At 36.0% G+C, this 13,713-nt stretch overlaps 1 non-coding gene across 1 annotated transcript; it reads left to right on the top strand.

Moving 5' to 3' along the window:
• The first annotated feature begins 2,594 nt into the window (after positions 1-2,594).
• On the top strand, positions 2,595-2,669 carry Trnas-gga (transfer RNA serine (anticodon GGA)). The gene has a single exon. It is a non-coding gene; the product is annotated as a tRNA-Ser (tRNA).
• The last annotated feature ends 11,044 nt before the right edge of the window (positions 2,670-13,713 follow it).

Raw genomic sequence — 13,713 nt, 5'->3', positions numbered from 1 at the left:
TTGAACGAATAATAATAGTATATAAAATGTACATGTAGGTGTATATACAGTTTCATTTATAAATAATTGCCACACATTGTTAGTAAGTTAGTAAACACTTATAGGCTATTATAACTATCAACATTTTGTTATAGTGAGAAGTGACATTATTTTTAAAGGTTGTGAACACAAAATAGTGTTTTTTAAATTCAATAATATATTATTGTATATTTTGAAAATCCTAATAATTATATACTTAATTGTAAAAATAAATGTAAATTAAATGACAGATTTAACTTAGATTGACATTTAATATAGAATGTGTTGGCGTTTTTACACCATAACAATGTGTAATGTAAGCAGTGGCATTAGCAACATTTTAAAAATATTTAACAAAAATTAATGATTTGTTATTCTTTTTCTTTGTTGAAAATTTATGTAGGTACGTTGGTATATGTTGTTGGTATATGGGAATTTATTATAAATAAAATTATAATGAGGATAAATTAAGAGTGATAATAAAAAGAGAACTTGTAAATAGAGGTTAATTATGATTTTAATATTTTAATATTTATTTATTTAAATTTAATATTTACTTATTTTAATTAAGATTTATTTTCTATGGATATTAAGATTTATGATTCCAAAAATTATGTTAATTTTGGTAAGAAAAAGCACTCATCTAATGCCATTGTATAACATGAACTCTTAAATTACTATCTCTGTGATGTTTCTGACATTTTTATTTGTATAAAATGTAAAATAATCTGGATTTTGTAAATGAAAAAAATTAAGTAGTTTTGATTACTTAAATTTGATTACTAGAAGTCTGCCAAATTTTTACTTTACAAAATACTTACTTTTTCTGTCAAACTAGCGAGTTTATGTACTCACTTCTACTTTCTGTTCCTTCTTTTCTTGACATTTTAAAAATTCAATTGCAAAAACAGGAAATGTGTTTATTTGTGCACTGGTACTTCATTACTGTCTGCTTAAATTTCCCTTTATTCCCTTTTTTACAAACAGAAAATACATTATGCAAGCATATGACAGTTATTCACTTTCTTCTTACTTCCCGTATTTGGCGTATAAATTTCAAATGCCAAATTGTCGTGATAATTATAAGAAAAATCATTTAATAGTGCTATACTCAGTACTATCACATGGAGATTTGATTAATAATTATAAGCTTATAGTTAAAAAATATTCAGTGATTGAGTTCCGTGTATACTGAACTAGATTAAAATAGATGTAAAATAGAGTTGTTGCACAGTTTTAGTTATTCTATACAAAATCAAATTGTTCTATGCAGTTCAGTTTTAATTTTTTCATATATACATATACATATACACAATACAATAAATACTTATACAGAATTTATTTTTAATCCTAATTCCATTCATTCATTAATTGGTACAACCATTCTATTTATAAGTGAATTCGATATTCAAATTGAAATTCAGTTCAACACTAGAATAAATTGAATTTGTGCACTTTATATTAAAACATACTTCAAAACTATTGTATTTTTACAAAAGCAAAGAATTGTATAAAAAAGTTATAATAATAAAATCCTTTTTACGCAAAGGATTTATTTGATTTCCATTTAATTTTTCATTTATAGTTCATACATACATGTAGAGAAATCATTCAGGCATTGTAAATCATACACATTTATAATTGGATTAATTAATCAAAATAAAAAGTATACATACATATACATAGATCCAAATACTGATGTAATTAAGGTTGTTTGGTTTTTCTCAATACAAGATAAAATCTTATTCCCAAGGCATTTCTGCACAAAATTCATTCATTCATTTTAATGAAAACAAAATATTGAAAAGAATGTTGATTTGATTTATTTACTTTAGATATAATTATGAAACTGATGTTATTTTATAAAGATTCTTTATTTGTGTTATACGATCATCGTTCATTTATCAATTGCCCTATAATCGGAAGCGTCTTTTATAAACTTGCTCTTATAGCAGCCTTATGCAGAACTAATGTAGACGAATGTAGACGGACACAGACATTGTTGTTAGTATTGCTGAATAAATGATTTTGCAGTTGTAAAATTGTAGTTGAAGTTCATTGCTTTTGCAAATAACATTCTACAAATTAGTATTATTACATTTAAATAAAATCATGAAAAGTATCCATGTTTTCAAACAGATATTGAATACTTCATTGCCTAACGAATAATGCGATCTTTATATATCTTAAATAATTTTTTTTCTTCTCCTAATAAATGCCTTTTTCCTCATCTTAACTCTGAACTGATAAAACTGGTCCTACAGACCAACTATTACATCTGCGCTAACTTGGTCTTTCCGTATACCTCCCATAAGGAAATCGGTATTTTGTGTTAAATCGAAAGGTCCTGTTCATTTAAATCTTTCTGTCATAACGCCATTGTGTAGCAGCCGAGCTGCTTCTATGTTAACATGCTGTTCCAGACGAGCCTTATGGTTTGTAGCATAATTCCTAATTTCATCTACAACCAAAGGAATTCCTAAGTTCCTGAGAATGTTACTGTTTCCATAATTTTTTCTATATTTATTTTCCAATTTTAACAATTATTATTCTTGAAATAATGGCAATTTCTTCATGCTTCTGTAGCTCAGTTGGTAGAGCGTCCGCCTGGAAAGCGGTAGGTCACTGGTTCGAGTCCAGTTCGAGGAGAAAAATTTTTTTAATTAATTTTTCTGCCTTTAACTCGTTCCTTTGATTACGTCATCCATCTGTTCTGCAGTTGCATGAAGAAATTTCCATTAAGATAAATTAGTAGTGTAATAAACACATTACTTATTAATTTCACAACTATGATGTTGTATTAGTAAAATTCATAATTTAATTGTTTTAATGTTAACAAAGCCTCTGGTTTTAAATTTGTTTTATAATCTTGAAATTACATTTTTTAAACTGAGTTTTATATTAACACCATTATACTGCGCTTTTAATGTCAGAGACGGTCATGTTAAAACTGCGTTGCTTTTTTGTAGAGGTACAACCATAATATTTTTGTAGCAATCACAATTTAATAACATTGCTACTCATTTAATTTTGGAAAATTCGGCGAATTTCTTGAACATTTCAAAGCAAAGCACAAAAAAAAGCAACATTTTTTACGGTGATTTGTTTAGATTTATGTGTTATACGATTACAGTAAAAAATGTATCAAGTTTCGCTCTAACAGAAATTAAAGCTCTTGATAGATTCTGACAGTAGGGTTATGAAGGATAAAAGTTCGGTTCAAGTATTAAAATAACAAGACGCAAAGTGTCTTAGTCAAATTTATCGTAACTCATATTTAGTATTACGAATTTTCAAGTTTTATTACAAAACTCTTCAACTCTTATTACTTATATGTAATTTTTAAAAAATTTTTTTGGTTTTATATAATTTTATTTATGCACTTAGTTTCGAATTTATAAGCAGAAATGTGAAAGGCAACTTTTTCTTTTCGATATTAAACCTAAACTAAAATTTTTCGAATAAAACCATAAAAATTATTAAAAGAAGGCAATTTTCAATATTTATTCTGGAAAATCTGTTTATCCGTTTATTTTCAGCAATTTTTGTCAAATCTATTATTAATAATCTTTAGATAATTTATTATAAATTAATTGCTTAATAAATGAAATAGAAGAGAAAAATGTGCTTACAAAATAATTTTCGAAGAATAATATGAGATTTTTTTTTTTTTGTAAAAGAAATCAGTTTTTATTGATGTGATTTTATTGTGTGTAAGGATATTAAAAGATTAGAATTTCTATAAATCAAAATAATAGGAAAAAAAATTCCGAAATGGCAATTCGAAGAAGAAGAATTGAAGTTTTTCATATATGCATGTTACGTATTATAACCTAATATACCTATACCTACGTATACTTTTATAATTTGAGTTATTTATTGTTTTTTTATATTTTGCTACAGAATGTGATAAAAATATTTTACTTTTGCAAAAAGTTTCATTTATTAATAAAGTAGCATCGGAGATTATAAATTTTTATGTAAGAGATTTTTTTCCTCCACGATAACTTGAACATATATTCCTCACTTAATCCAATTACAGATTGATTGCACTTAATACGAGTTTTAACATATAGTATAGTCTGTTGACGGAAAAAACCTTGATAATGAATATTATATAGAAATAGAGAGATACGAATGTAAAAACTAACTTGTATAAATTTAAATTGTCTGTGCAAAATGTTAGGCCATATACAAACTAGGATAAGTGTGTGAAATTTTTCATATCATTTATTTGTTTTTTCTTTTATATAAAATGATTCTATACGGATTAGAGCAGTGTTTCTCGAAATCGATGAAAACGGGACCACAAAAATTAATGGGCAATGAATTCGAGACCACCGCTTGTTTGATTTTCAAATTTCTACATATGTAAATATTTAGAAAAATGTATTTTATAGACATATACGTTTAATACATCAAAACTAAAATCATTATTCCAAATTAATTTTAGTACATCACATAGTAAACTAATAACACATTTAGATTTTATATTTAGATTTTAAGTTTCAAGTATAATGTTGTTCATGTTCCTTGACCAAATTATCTTGTCTTCCTTCTATCTAATTAGTTAAACTAAAACCTATTAAATTTTAATTTTTTATTATTGTGCGATCATTTTTATGCTGACCTCGACTTTTATGTACAGTTGTGGTCGAAACAGCCTGTGTTGGAGCATTAAAAAATACTCAATCTATCCTTGGTTTTTCATGCGAAAACTCCTGTGGAAAAAATTATCAATGAATTTTATTTATTGAATTTTTCCCAATAAAAAAAAAATATTTTACGGACTTTTATTTTCCTTTTAATTATTTCATTTCTTACATATACCTGACATACTTATGTATACAAATTTGCATATATGTGAACTTCAGTCCTTATGGGGATAATTTTTATATAAATAAAATTATCCATTTTTTTTTAATTTCAATACGAATATTTTTAATATTATAATAAAAAAATATATGATGTAATTGCAGCAATAATATTGTAACAAATAACATTGAAAATCCAAAACGATTATCACCACTTTGAGTAAGTGAAGAAAATACTGGTCTATATTAAATTTTTGATTTCCTCGTTGTTTTTATAAGCCCTTAATACAATTTTTGAATAAATATTTTCACAATCGTTGTTGTTCTTATAAATTGAATTATAGCCGAATATTAATTACGAAAAATGTACGTAATTAACGTAATCGGGCTGAATTAACTAGTTGCACAACCCACTTATATGAATTAGAAGACAATAACTTTAATATAGTAAATTTAAAAATATTTTCAGAGACTTGGAGAAAATAACAAGAATGATAAACATTGTTTCGAGATAAAGTCAACATACATTTAATAGTTTTAACGGAAATTAAAAGATTAAACAGAAAAAAAAGTGAAAAACTCAAATAAGGAATAAAAAAAAAACAGAAGTCTTTTGAAATCACCATTGCACAAAACGACAAAGTTAGTCCTTTTCTAAGAAACTTTTTTTAAAATTTCAAAGGGGAAAGTTTTTTCTTTTAAAAGCAAAAATTAAATAGAGAGAATTCTTTCTCTTGCATTTCCGCTATGGTCATTTAATAGCGGACAAAGTTGGTACAAACTGAATGGAATGAATTAAATTAATTTTTTTTTGTTTTTTTTTTTTTTAATTGTTGTTTTTATATTAATTTAATTATTTTTTTTTTCTTTTAGGAATTTCTTAAAGAAATTCATTTGGTTCATGGTGAGATTTTCTTATTAAATTTTTTTTCTCTCTTCTTTTCTCTTATCTAACTATAAAGATTAATAGTAAAAAATTAGAGTTTTTGTATTCTTTCTTCTCTTTTGCGAGTTGCAGTGCAATATTAAAATTCTAGAAAATATTAAAGTTTTCCTCTCAAGTGAATTGGAAAATTTGAATGAATCTTAATAATTATTTTTCTCTTTGTTATCTCTCAATAGATTATATTTGTTTTAGTTAAATAAAAATGGTGGCAGTAGTTTTATTTCTTTATCGATAAAATGATATGGAAATCCTACAAATATTTTGAATTTGTTTGAAAACGCACTCCGAAATTGTGCTTAAAGAAGTGAGCAATAAAGAAAGTTGGATATCAATGAAATTCATTGACCAACTTGTAGGTAGCCAATTAGAAACTAGAATAAATCAAAAATTGTAAAGCAATTAAACAAAATTATTTAATTGCTGTTTTTTAGATTCTACAATTCAAGTGGAACAGACTCTATTAACATAATTCCTTTTCAGACTGACTAGATAAAATTATTAATCTATTGTAATTTTTTAGTGCAACAAAACAAACAATGACAAATTCTGCCTTGAATGCTTTTAAAATTGTAAAACAATTTTGTTTAACTAAGTTTACTTAATTATATTAAATTGCTGTTAAAAATTAAAACTGTAATACGCATTTCAAACACAATAATTTATAAAATATAAATTTAATTAAACGTGTAATGCGTACATTTATAAAATTTCGAAAGATGGAACTTAATTCATTTAATAAAAGAAAAAGAATAAAAAAAAGAAACATTAATTTTTTTTTATTAAAACTCTTGAATTTTTGAATTAAATTTTTGATTCTAATTCTGAAAATATTGCTGGAATTTTGTAATTTTTGTAAATTTTTGCACAACTTTGTTGACTTATGTATTTACCATTTCATCATATTGTACCCAAGTATGTATATTCACATATATAGATTACTATGTATGCTTCACCCCACGCTATATTTTATGTGACTATTTCTTATATATTATTATTATACACTGCCTGTCCGTTTGTCAGTTTGTTAACAATATCTAGGTCAATGAATAATATTTTTGGTATGCCTTATCCCAGCCAATATTAAGCGCTTAAAAATCGTAAAAATACGTGTTTTCAGCTAACTACTGTGCTCAAACCAAAAATAATTTCTTAATTTCAAAAATGCAGTGAGGTTTGGAAATAATTTACTTCTTATTTGATTAAAAAATTATACGCAAGTATTAGGACTCCCAACTGGTATATTGAATTATTTATTACTTTAAGCCGGTTTTAATTTAATTGGCGCAATTTTTCCCTTCGCGGTAAGTCAGATGTTTTTCAAATTTTATAAATTTACAAATATCGGCAAATTTTGCATTTTCTTACAGTTATTTTAGTAGATCGTAGATCGTAGATTCTAAGGGAACCGAGTGGGACAGGAGCATCCCCCCAAGCCACCGCAGCCATTTTTTGACTTATTGTAGCCACCCCACTCTCCCGTCTATAATATCCCCGTCCCAATCACAAAGCCGGCGATATCCCTAAGGGAGTTGGACAATAGTTCCCGAACACTTAGGGACCCATGTCCAAGACAATTGCGGCGCCGAACAGCCAGTGCCGGACAGTCGCAGAGAATGTGCACGGCGGTCTCATCGCCACCCCCACAAAATCTGCACAGGGGGGAGCCCGACTTCCCCAGCCTGTGCAGGTGGTATTTCACCGGGCAGTGCCCCGTGAAGAAATTCGCAATAGTGCGAACCCGGCTCCTGCTCATCCCCAGCAACTCCGCAGCGAATCCGCCGGAGCACGCCGGAACAAACACCTTCGCATGACGGCACCCCTTCGTGTCCCGCCAGTGACGACTGCATTCCGCCGCGAGTAGGCAGGCAAGCCTGGCCCCCACGGCGGAAGAAGGCAGACCACAGAAAGGCAGCGGCTGCACAAAGGCAGCCCCAGATCCCCTCCGCGCCAACTCATCGGCAACTTCGTTGCCCGCATGGCCACTATGGCCCGGCACCCAAATGAGCATCACTCTGTTTTCCGATGCCAATTCCATAAGTGCAGCAAGGCAGCTCCAGACCAGCTTGGATGTAACCTGAGCTGAACGGAGCGCCAGCAGTGCAGCCCTGCTGTCTGAGAACACATAGATGGTGCGGTTTCTATACCCCCTTTCCAAATTGATTCTCAGACAGATTTCTATTGCATGTATTTCGGCCTGGAACACTGTGCAATACGGGTCAAGGGTTGCATATACACGCGTGTCCGGGCGGACACCGTATACGCCCGAGCCCACCCCCGACTCCGTTTTGGACCCGTCCGCATACCACACGCTCGAACCCGACCTAAGTACCGGACCACCCCGATCCCACGTCCATCGATCAGGAAACAGAACCCTGTACTTGTGGTCGAAGTTGTACCGCGGCAGACAGGTATCTGACATGGTTATCCTTAGAATCGGATCGCCCTCAATGAAGTCTCTGTGAGTTCTGTGGGCCAACTTTAGCCCTGCCCCGTCCTCGCCAGAGAGAAGTCGGTAAGTCACCAGCCGAGCTTCCTTCAATATATGGAGGTGCAGTGGCGGCAATCCGATCATCACCTCCAATGCAGCGGTGGGAGCCGTCCGCATCGCCCCGGTCACTCCCAGGCAGGCCAGCCTCTGTAGCTTTTCTAGCTTGGCCCGCACACCCGCCTGCTGAGCCTTACGGCACCATACAATCGACGCATAGGTGACGATGGGCCTAGCAAGGGCCGTATATAGCCACAGTGCTATTCTGGGACTAATTCCCCAGGTCCCCCCGATGAAACTCCTACACGTCCACAAGGCCGCCGTAGCTCTCCCGATAACTCTATCGATATGGGTATTCCAAGAGAGACGATCATCCAGGGTTACCCCCAGATACTTCACCTCCCTCGAGTAACTAATACGTTCACCAAACAGAATTGGGCTCGTTAACCTGTCCCTGCTTCTGCGTCTGGTGAAGGCGACCAAAGTGCTTTTGCTTGGATTTATATTTAACTCAACGCCTTTGCACCACCTTTCCACAACACGTAAATTTTGCTGTAGAAGATCAGAAATAGTGCTCTCAAATTTTCCCCGCACGACGAAGGCCACATCGTCAGCGTATCCCCAGACACGCGCCCCGGAGCCCCTGAGAGCAGCTATTAGATCATCCACTACAATGGACCACAGAAGGGGCGAAAGAACCCCGCCCTGCGGACATCCTTTTGCAGCGGAGATGAAGAGTATATCGTCAGCTATGGTGGACTTAATAATCCTATCCTGTAGCATCCGATTGACCCATCTGCTAGTCGTCGCATCAATCCCTCGTTTGTGCAACGACTCACAGATGACATGATATGGGGTGTTGTCAAAAGCTCCCTCTATATCAAGGAAGCAGCCAACTGCTACCTCCCGCACCTCCAGTGAGTTTTCAAGGACCCCCACCAGACTCTGCAGAGCGAGTACAGTAGACCTTCCCGACTGATAGGCGTATTGAGATTCATGCAAGGGATTGCTTCCCAGTGCACCGTCCCGTATAAATCTATCAATCACTTTTTCCATTGCTTTCAATAGAAAAGAAGTAAGGCTGATTGGACGGAAAGACCTTGGGTGGTTGCTTGGTCGCTTACCCACCTTCGGAATATACGTCACTTTAGCCACCCTCCATGCCTGAGGGATGTAACCCCACGCATAGCTGGCGCGAAAAATTCCCAACAGTGCTCTAGCGATATGTTGGAAACCCCTCTGCAAAAATGCAGGATATATCCCGTCATCACCTGGAGATTTGAAGGGCCTGAAAGAGAAAACAGCCCATCTAATCCTGCCCATCGTGAAGACTAGACGGGATCGTTGCCAGTCATCCCTCCTGGGCCAGGGTGCCCCCGGTTCGATGACTGCATTTGAGTGATTCCGAAGAATCTCCGAGTCAGGAAAGTGCGTTGACGCCATAAGCTCCAACGTCTGCCTTCCGTTCTCAGTCATGGAGCCATCAGGACGTTCCATTAGGCCCAACCTGCTAGCATACTTTTTGGAAAGCACCCTGTGAAGACGCGCACTGCTGGGGAGTTCATCAATGCCCTTGCAGAACGCCCTCCACGAGATTCTCTTCGCTTTCCTAATTTCCTTATTGTATTTTGTGAGTGAGTCCTTATACTCTTCCCACGAACCTGACGCTTTGGCCTTATTGAATAGCTTCCTGGTCTTTAGTCTAAGCCTTGAAAGCTCCTCACTCCACCACGGGCACTTCCTATTGCTCCGCCTCGGCTTAGCACGGCAGCTCCCGTGATAGGCATTAGTAATAGCCGCCGTCAGGGCCTCGCTGGCCAGTTCGATATCCATCACCGTTCTGACAGAAGCAGGAACGGATCTAATCCCATCCATGAGGAGCGTTTCGAATTGACTCCAATCTGTGGATTGGGGTACCCGATAAATTTCTTCTGCCAGGCCTCCGGAGACCATGATATCAAACCTAATCTGCCTATGATCGGACATGGATGTCTCATTTGAGACATGCCATCCACCAACCCTACTGCCGATAAATTCAGTGCAAAGGGTGATGTCAAGGACCTCTTCCCTAATTGCATTTATGAATGTCGGCCTATTGCCTTCATTCATAATCATTAATTTATTGCTATATATAAATTCAAGTAGGCACTCACCTCTTTTGTTTATATTGCTGCTTCCCCAGACGGTGTGGTGGGCATTGGCATCACTTCCTATTATAAGTTGGAAGTTCCTCCTTCCACAAAAGTCCACTAGATCCTTCAGTTGCTCGTCCGGGTGGGCACAGTCCCCCGGGAGGTAGGATGAGCACACAATGAACTCTGTCCAGCCCCCGCAGGACTTCACCTTCACCAACGCAGCTACCTGATCCTTAGAACAGTAATCTGGAATGGGAAAATACGTTAGCTTTTTACTAAACAAGATGCAAGCCCTAGGCCTGCCCCCAATTGTATTATCATACAATAGCTCACCTGTTAGGCCCTTAACCTGATCCTTCACTATGTAAGGCTCTTGGATAAGGGCGATATCGAGGTGATCCTTCATAAATCTATGAGCCAGAACATCAGTAGATGCCCTAGCATGCTGTAGATTTATTTGGATGCACCTCACAGCCATATTATTTCCTCCGGCTCTTGTCTATGGGCTTTGGCCCTTTAGACAAAGGCTTTACATGAGCCTTACCTCCCATTGTCGCCTTTTTACCCATCTTGGTGGGCGCCTGCCCTGCCACAGCCTCTTTTGCCGCCCCAGGTGCCACGCTAGCCCCTCCAACAGCAAATACCGAAGCATTTCCGGGCTTCCCAATGGGCTTGAGCCCTTTTGGTTCCCCCGGGACGCTTGTATTTGGCGTGCTGGTCGATGGTCCTTGCGTTTCCCTTGCCGCCATTTTCGGAGCGACTTCAGACTTTCCAATGAGTTTTGGCTCTTTTGGTTGGCCTGAAGTGCTCGTCGTTGTTGCGGTGGGCATTGGTTTTTTATTTTGTCCTGCCCTGCAGCCAGCACCTTGAGAGGATTTTCTTCCTTTAACCCGAACGGTAACACGGAAGAAATTCAGGAAAAGTCGGAACTCCGCTTTCCGTAGATCTTCCAATCCGGAATCATCCACGGAAAAGGTGATGGAGCAGCCCCCGTCCTTTTCCTTATCCATCCTCAGCACCCTCCAGGAACCTATCTTGAGGCTGGGATTTTGCTTCCCTATCCTACTTAGAAATTTGTCCCTGGAGAGACTGACGGTTGTCTCGTCCTTTGGTACGTAGGTGACGCAGACATGCTGTTTGGGCATGCTGTCGCCATCCAGTACCACGACATCGCAACCGTCCCAAGGCTTTATTTTCCTGCAGACACTGGTTATCCACTCCCTGGTGTTTTGATTGTTGCATGTTACGGATATCCATCCGTCCCTTTGCAACGCTGCAGTGAATTGTGGATGAGAGTCCACAACCCTATCCATTTCATCCATGATGGCTACTTTGATTTTCCCCATCTGGACTTCGGATAGCCTTTCCTCTGGATGCAGTCTATGAGTGATGGCCACCTTGACCTGTGCTACTGCATCCCGATAAGAAGTCATTTTCGGGTTTTGTTGAGGAATGTTCCCAGGGACCTTTTCCTCAACATTGCCCTTCATCGACCTCTTCTTTGAGGGCCCTGCATCAGGGGTGTTGCTTTCCGACCTTTCCCTCTTTTGGGGATGGTCGGCCACAACAACCGATCCGCAGGCCTTCAGCTTTTCCAGCCTTTCTTTCTCGTATCTGCGAGCTTCCTCTGGGGACATGCCATCCCTGATATAAGCCGCGATACGCCGCTTGGATGCACCAGAGAAATATTGTTTTTTTCCCCTGATGTCCAACCTTTTCAGGTCCTCCTCAGTTTTTTGGATAATAGGTCCAAGAGGATCCTGATTATCCGTCTCCATCGGAGGCGCCGCCTTTTCCTCCACTGGCGTGAGAAGGAGTTCCTCCTCTGCGTCAGTTAAGAGAAGCTCTGGTTCCGAAGAACCTTGAGCACTAAGTGGTTGTATGTTGTCCTTAGTGTCGTTGTTGTTGTTGTCACTGTTGTTATTTGTCTTGTTGTTGTTGTTGTTATGTTCCATTTCTTGTCCCACGAGTAGCGCGGGAAAGTAAAGTCACCCATGGCAGAGCCCGGCATACCATGGGAAGGCTCATTTAAACTGGAGGGCGCCTGGTATCCAGAGTCCGCATACTAACGACTAAGCTCCCCCTTAGCCACGCAGTCATCGGCATATGCTGTTCCACCTTGACTTGGGACGCCTGTCGTCAGCTGACGTATAGATATAGGGCTGAAACTCACAAAGCAAGAGGCTCGCCGCGAGACATGACCACGACACGAACGTAACTTTGATCGTTTCAATCACCCCTTTATCCTCCGCCATTACCGGGGCCCACCACTAGGAGGTGACAGTGCGGTTTTGGGCCCCGTTATTTTAGTAATTCTTTCCTTTCGCGAGGCGCTATAAATAATGATAAAAAATTCTATAAATGTATAACTTTCCTTACTGAGACTTGAGGAACAAGCTATGGAACTATGTTATTAGAAGGAAATTTGCTATTTTACAAACCATAGATTTGATCGATTATGATTTTTATTATACACCTTAAAATTTTTATTAAGTTGACAACCATTCTAAAAATGGGTTCAATTTTTCCTCTTTTCATTTTAATTTTATTTCGTATGTATTTTTAGTATTCAGTTATGTGTACATTTTGTTAATGAATTCATAAAACGCTTCTAGTACTTTTTTTTTTGTTTTAACATATTTTTTTTTCTACATATTTTAACAAAAAAAGCAAACATAGAGGCTTACATAAATAAAATTTTTCGTTTCCATGTTGATCGCGTACATCAACAAATTTAATTTATGCAATTTAGATTATTCTTGAGCTTAATCTGAGGGAGTCTATTTTATTTTGTGGGGTGATGGTATAAAAATAATATGTATATATATGTACAAATATGTATACATATACTATAAAATATAATGTGGTGAAAATTATTCATGTTAAGTTTTTCTGTGTATTAATCAAATTCATTGAATAATCAATATACTAGATATGAATAGCAATCATGCTATTAATTTTGTCAAAATAATATTTAAAGAAATATATAAGAAATGTGGCAGATAATTACAAGCATATATACACATTTTAACATATTCATTTGTTTTTATTTGTGGGGAAATCCAAAATTTTACATGGTAGTCGATTTTTAGAATTAAATTGCGAAAAGTGTATTTTAAATTCCGTATACATTTTTAAAAATAAAAAAAAATTGCATAGTTCTAGGGGGAGATATGTTGTGAAACTTCTGCTACTCAAGCTTTTGCTTTTACGAAAAATTCACGTTAATTTTGTATAGTTAATTTATATTTTGTGTTAGAATATTTTGTACAGTTACGAAGCTGGCATTGTTTAAGTATTTACCCAGAATGAGTT

This window comes from Condylostylus longicornis, unplaced genomic scaffold (genome assembly GCF_029603195.1).
Source record: "Condylostylus longicornis isolate FDR11 unplaced genomic scaffold, ASM2960319v2 ptg000040l, whole genome shotgun sequence".
Taxonomy (NCBI): domain Eukaryota; kingdom Metazoa; phylum Arthropoda; class Insecta; order Diptera; family Dolichopodidae; genus Condylostylus; species Condylostylus longicornis.
The sequence above is the reverse complement of the archived record's forward strand: the minus strand, read 5'-3'. Positions and strand labels throughout refer to the sequence as shown.